The following is a 6,000-nucleotide window of genomic DNA, read 5'->3' as shown; positions in this document are numbered from 1 at the left end:
ATCAGGGGATCAGCTCTTTCCTGAGAGATGTGGGTGGCTCTGAGAAGAGCCTTTGTGTTCAGATGTTTACAAGTTTCCCGCGCTTTCACTTCTTTCCAGACCATGCTTTCTGAGACTTCGCTGCTTTCGGCTTGACCTTGCTCTTCCATGTCTGCAATTTCTTCAGCGCCTTTCCGCCCGCCGCACTCTTGCCTTTTTTGACCGTCTTTGCAGGAGACTTTTTCTGAAGCACTGCTTTCTTCACCGCCTTATTTGGCGTTGCCGCCGCCTTGCTGCTCGTTTTCTTGGCTGTTACTTTCTTTGTTGTCACTTTCTTGTCTGCTGGTTTCTTCACTAAAGATTTCTTGTCTGCTGGTTTCTTCACTGAAGATTTCTTGTCTGCTGGTTTCTTCACTAAAGATTTCTTGGCTGCTGGTTTCTTCACCTTCTTTCCCACTTTTCCCTGGGTTTTCCTTCTTGCGGATTTTGAAGGAGCCGGAGGCGCCCTGTCCCTTGCTCTGCACCAGGGAGCCTTTGTTCACATTCCTCTTGATACTTTGCTTGATCTGGGTCTTGAGCTTCTCCTGAGCGGTGGCAGACCTGCAAGGAATCAACTACCAGCTAGCGTATAAAGCGAGACCAAGGCTCAGGGCCTTCAGTTACCTGGAGGGGAGTCGGAGAGGCAGCGGATCCTGTGAGGAACCACAATCCAGGAAGGATGAGAAGGTCATTGTCAGGGTACAGAGGAGATTAAGTTAAAGATTTACCAGTTTATAAGCAAGCGCAGAGCCAAGGAACGGTGCTGGGGCAGATCACATAATAGGAAGCTGTGATCAGTTGGAAGGCAAGAGTGATTAAATGACAGAAGAGATGATGGTGCAAGGCAAAAGTCAGGGAAAGAATAAATAACATTTTGTAAGCACAGATACCAGGAGTGGGGTTTGAACCCACGCAAACACATGTCTATTGGATCTTAAGTCCAACGCCTTAACCACTCGGCCATCCTGTTACATTAACCCGCCACTGAAAATGAAATTTAATGTGATTCGGGTGCCATCTGGCCTTTTCCAATATAAAGTTATGACTCCTCTCCCATGCTAAATTGGACCCTTCATTATTTATGAACCTCAATCGGATCACCCCTCAGTCTAGGTTTCTCTAAGGTGTAGGGTCCCAACTCTTTTAGTCTAACTTGATAACCAAGATGTCTTATACTGGGAATTCGTCGAATGTCTCTCCTCTGTACCCTTTCCAAAGCCTCAATATCACCCATCATGTGAGGAGACCAAGACTGGATACAATATTCCAAGTGAGTCCTGACCAAGGTTTCATAAAAGGACAAATTCGGGACATCTCAGATACTGAAGGAGTCCGTGTCCAGAAGCAGCAAGACCTGGACAACATTCAGACTTGGGCTGCTAAGTGGCAAGTAACATTAACACCACATAAGTACCAGGCAATGACCATCTCCAACAAGAGAGAATGTAACCATCTCCCTTTGACGATCAACAGCATTACCATCGCTGAATCCCCCCACCATCAACATCCTGGGGGTTACCATTGACAAACGCTTAACTGGACCATTCATATACATACTCTGGCTACAAGAGTAAATCAGATAGTGGGAATTCTGTGATGAGTAACTCAGCTCAAGGCACGTGGTGAAATGCTCATTAGGAGAGCTGGAGAAATGAACTGGTCAGGTGGGCAGAAAAGTGGCAAATGGAACTCAACTTGGAGAAGTGTGAGGTGATGCCTTTGGTGAGGTCAAACACAGCAAAGGAATACACAATTAATGGGTGAATGCTGAGAGGTGTAGAGGAAGTGAGGGACCTTGAAGTGAATGTCCACTAATCCCTGAAAGTAGCAGGACAGGTTGATAAGTTGGTTGAGAAGGCTTATGGAATCCTTTCCTTTAGTAGCCGATGTATAGAATATAAGAGCAGGGAGGTTATGCTGGAACTGTATCAATCATTAGTTAGGCCACAACTTGAGTTCTGTGTGCAGTTCTGGTCACCTCATTCCAGAAAGGATGTAATTGCACTGGAGAGGTTACAGAGGAGATTTACGAGGATGTTGCCAGGACTATGAGGAAAGATTGGATAGACTGGGGTTGTTCTCCTTGGAATAGAAGAGGCTGAGGGGAGATTTGATTGAAATGTACAAAATTGTGAGGGGTCTGGATAGAATGGATGTGAAGGGTCTATTTACCTTAGTAGGGAGGTCAGTGACTAGGGGGCATAGATTTAAAGTGATGTGTTGAACAATTAGAGGGGAGATGAGGAAAGGTTTTTTTCCCCCAGAGGGCTGTGGGAGTCTGGAGCTCACTGCCTGTAAGGGTAGCTGAGGCAGAAACCCTCAACTCATTTAAAAGGAGTCTGGATGTGCACCTCAAGTACCTGAACCTGCAGGGCTACGGTCCAAATGCTGGACAATGGGATTCAGCTGGGTGGCTCGTTTTTTGGCCTGCCTGTGCTGTAAACTTTCTATGTTCTATGATTCTATGCAGACACAATGGGCCGAATGGCCTCCTTCTGCACTGCAATAATTTTGTGATTTTTGACTCTCCAAAACTTGTCAACCATCTACAAGGCACAAACCAGGATGAGTGCAGCACTAACAATACTCTAGAAACTCGACACTGTTCAGGACAAAGCAGCCACCTTGATTGTCACCCCATTCACCACCTTAAACATTCACTCCCTTCATCACTGACCCACAGTGGCAGTAGTGTGTACCATCTACCAGATGCACTGCTGCAACTCACCAAGGCTCCGCAGACAGCACCTTCCAAACCGAAGACCTCCACCACCTTGAAGGACAAGGGCTGCAGATGCATGGAAACACCACCATGTGCAAGCTCCCCTCCAAGTCACACACCATCTGATCTGCAAATATATCGCTGTTCATTCACTGATGTTGGGTCAAAATCCTGGATCTCCCTTCCTAACAGCACTGTGGGTGTACCTACACCACATGGAGTGCAGCAATTCAAGAAGGGAGCTCACCGCCACCATGTCAAGGACAATTAGGGATGGGTAACAAATTCTGGCCTTGCCAGTGTCGCTCACATCCCATGAAAGAATATGCCTCATTTTATACTCAATTGTCTTCTGAATGCAGCCCAACCCTCTATTTGCTCCAACTATCACTTCACAGCATTGCTGCTGTAACTTTAGAGATCTGTGCACTAGAACATCCAGATCTCTGCTCAAAATTATTTTCTTTTTTCCACCTACTTTAATGTTTTTCCCTGAAGGGTGTATGAATGTTGAGCATTCGCCCTGTCCACATGAATAACACTGCACTTACCCAAATTAAACATCATTTACCAGTCATGAACCCAATCTCCCAACACATTAAGATCAGCCTGAAACAGTCGAGCATCGTCTACAGTCTAAACACTCGCACAGATCTTCAAATCATCTGTAAATTTACAGATGGTGCGCCCTACACCTACATCCAGATCATTAATAAAAATAGTAAAGAGCAACAGACCCAACACCGATCCCTGTGGGACACCACTGGTAACTGGTCTCCAAACAGATCCAGATCCATCTGTAACTACTTTCTGCCTACATCTGCCAGTCAGTTCCCAATCCAGATCAATATATTACCACTGATACCAGGGACTTTAATCTTATAGAGAAGCGTCTTGTGTGGAACCTTATCAAAATCTTTTGGCTGAGATCTGCTAATTGAACACAGGCCGGGGATGAGGCCTAGGCCTGTCCTGCTTTGTGTGTGGGTCTCAGGACCACACAAGGTGAGATCAGCTCACTGAGCACAGGCCCATCCTGCTCTATATGGTGCTCAGTACCTCACCAAATGAGAATAACTAACACACCACAGGCCATGGAGCCTCGGCCCATCCTTCCCCGATTGCGGTTCAGTGCCAACCAGGTCAGATCAGCTATTTCAGCACAGGCCGGAGATGGAAGCTGCACCTTTCCTGCTCTTGGGACTCCGTACCATACCAGGTGCTATGATGTAAAATACCACAGGCCGGGGATGGATCTTGAGATTTCCCTGTTCTGTGTGGGGCTCTGTGCAACAACGTGTGAGAAGAACTATCATCTCTCAGGCTGAGGAAGGAGCCTGGGCCCATTCTGTTCTGTGTGGCTCCGACCACACTGAGTGGGATCAGTTAACTCAACACAGGCCATGAATACAACCAGGCCCTTTCCTGCTCCGTGTGGCTCAGTATCACACCAGCTGGCATCAGCTAACACAGCACAGGCTGGGGCTGGAGCCTGGGCCCGTCCTGCTCTGTGGGCTCAGTAACAACCCGCAAGATGAACTTTTTTCAAAAGACTTCAGTGTATTTATCTCTGTCCAACACTGTGAGGCAGCTTTCTGTGTTTGTAAAGAGTGTAATTTATTGACTGGTCTCTTGGATCAAACAGGGTAACAGACAGAGGTCTGTGTGCAGAGGGTTTGGGGGTGAGCTCTGATTCCTAACCCTTTCTGGACTGTGAGGAATAAAGAATGAATGAGAGAGAGAGAATGTGGGAGAAGGGATGATGGAAGAATTTGTCCGTGAACCTGATTAAAAGTGTCTCAAACGCAAGATAATATTAAGATATCAAGAGCAGAACATTAACATAATCTGAGTTCCGCGATCTGGTCGGGTCCCATTCCCCTGAAGTGAGGAATGAACGGGTGGGGAAATTCCACCTGGAGTTATATTTGTCTCCAATGAAGATGAGTTCACAGTGAGGATGGAATAGCTCAGTTGGGAGAACACTAGATTGAAGAACCAGGATACAATCCCTGGTTTCATCAGTTTTAATTTGGTGTCTCCATCAGTTTAAGTAGAGAGAATCAGAGGGGAGATTTTCCACTCTTGACCCCATGGGCTGAATTTTAAACTAACGGTGCGGCTCTCGGCAGAGGCACCGGAAGCGGGTGTCATCACCACACGAGTGAAATGTGGCCGGCCGACCCCGATCACGGAGCAGCCGACCAATTAATGAAGGGGAGGCGTGGGGCCCATGTGAACAAGGACCAGAGGTAGGGAACGAGGCACCGATGGCACCGACATCTGACACAACGGCAGGTGCTGGCACCATATTGAAAGGACTGCCAGACCTGCATTCACTGCTGCCTGGTTTAAAGGAGTGTCTTCCTGAGAGCCCTCTACTGCCCCAGTACCTGTTCTGCTGCCTCTGCTGTCCCAGGATCCGTTCTGCTGCCTCTGCTGTCCCAGGACCCGTTCTGCTGCCCCAAGACCCGTTCTGCTGCCTCTGATGCCCCAGGACCCGTTCTGCTGCCTCTGCTGCTCCAGGACCCGTTCTGCTGCATCTGCTGCCCCAGGACCCGTTCTGCTGCCCCAAGACCCGTTCTGCTGCCTCTGATGCCCCAGGACCCGTTCTGCTGCCCCAGGACCCGTTCTGCTGCCTCTGCTGCTCCAGGACCCGTTCTGCTGCCCTTGACCCGTGCTGCTGCCTCTGCTGCCCAGGACCCGTTCTGCTGTCACTGATGCCCCAGGACCCGTTCTGCTGTCACTGATGCCCCAGGACCCGTTCTGCTGTCTCTGCTGCCTGAGAGGTAAGGAGCTGAATGCGAGCCTGCAGTGACCATGGTCCAATGGTTTGGCGATGCCTTCCTGCAGGTTCGCCTCCAGGTGACAACAGATAGGTGGAAGATCCTCTTCCCCAGGGATGGGAGGTGGAGACCTGTCCACCTGACCAAGCAAAGCTGCTTTGAGATAGTAGGTGAAGTCAGCAGCCGTGGGGTCAACCCCAAGACATGGATCCAGTGCACGAAGTGGGTCAATGACCGGATCCAGGCTGCTCAGGCACAAACTCAAAACACTTTGGACCCTTTGGACATTGCGCATGGCAGAGTGAGAGGGAGTGTTTGGTGGAAAGGGAGTGACCACCCAGTCATGTGTATTGGGGAAGGGCAGCAGGACACGCTGCCTGAGGCTTGGCTGCATCTCGGTGGGAGGTGCACGTCAGTCATTGTCTAAACTCACCCTCGAGAGGGGCCACATGCAGGAGGAATATGTGTGTCCAC

General features: G+C 49.0%; 1 non-coding gene across 1 annotated transcript; it reads right to left on the bottom strand.

Moving 5' to 3' along the window:
• Positions 1-905: 905 nt before the first annotated feature.
• trnal-uaa (transfer RNA leucine (anticodon UAA)) lies at positions 906-988 on the bottom strand. The gene has a single exon. It is a non-coding gene; the product is annotated as a tRNA-Leu (tRNA).
• Positions 989-6,000: the final 5,012 nt, after the last annotated feature.

The sequence above is a fragment of the Heterodontus francisci genome, unplaced genomic scaffold (assembly GCF_036365525.1).
Source record: "Heterodontus francisci isolate sHetFra1 unplaced genomic scaffold, sHetFra1.hap1 HAP1_SCAFFOLD_61, whole genome shotgun sequence".
Classification (NCBI taxonomy): Eukaryota; Metazoa; Chordata; class Chondrichthyes; order Heterodontiformes; family Heterodontidae; genus Heterodontus; species Heterodontus francisci.
Note: the sequence above shows the minus strand (reverse complement) of the source record. Positions and strands in the feature narration are given on the sequence as shown.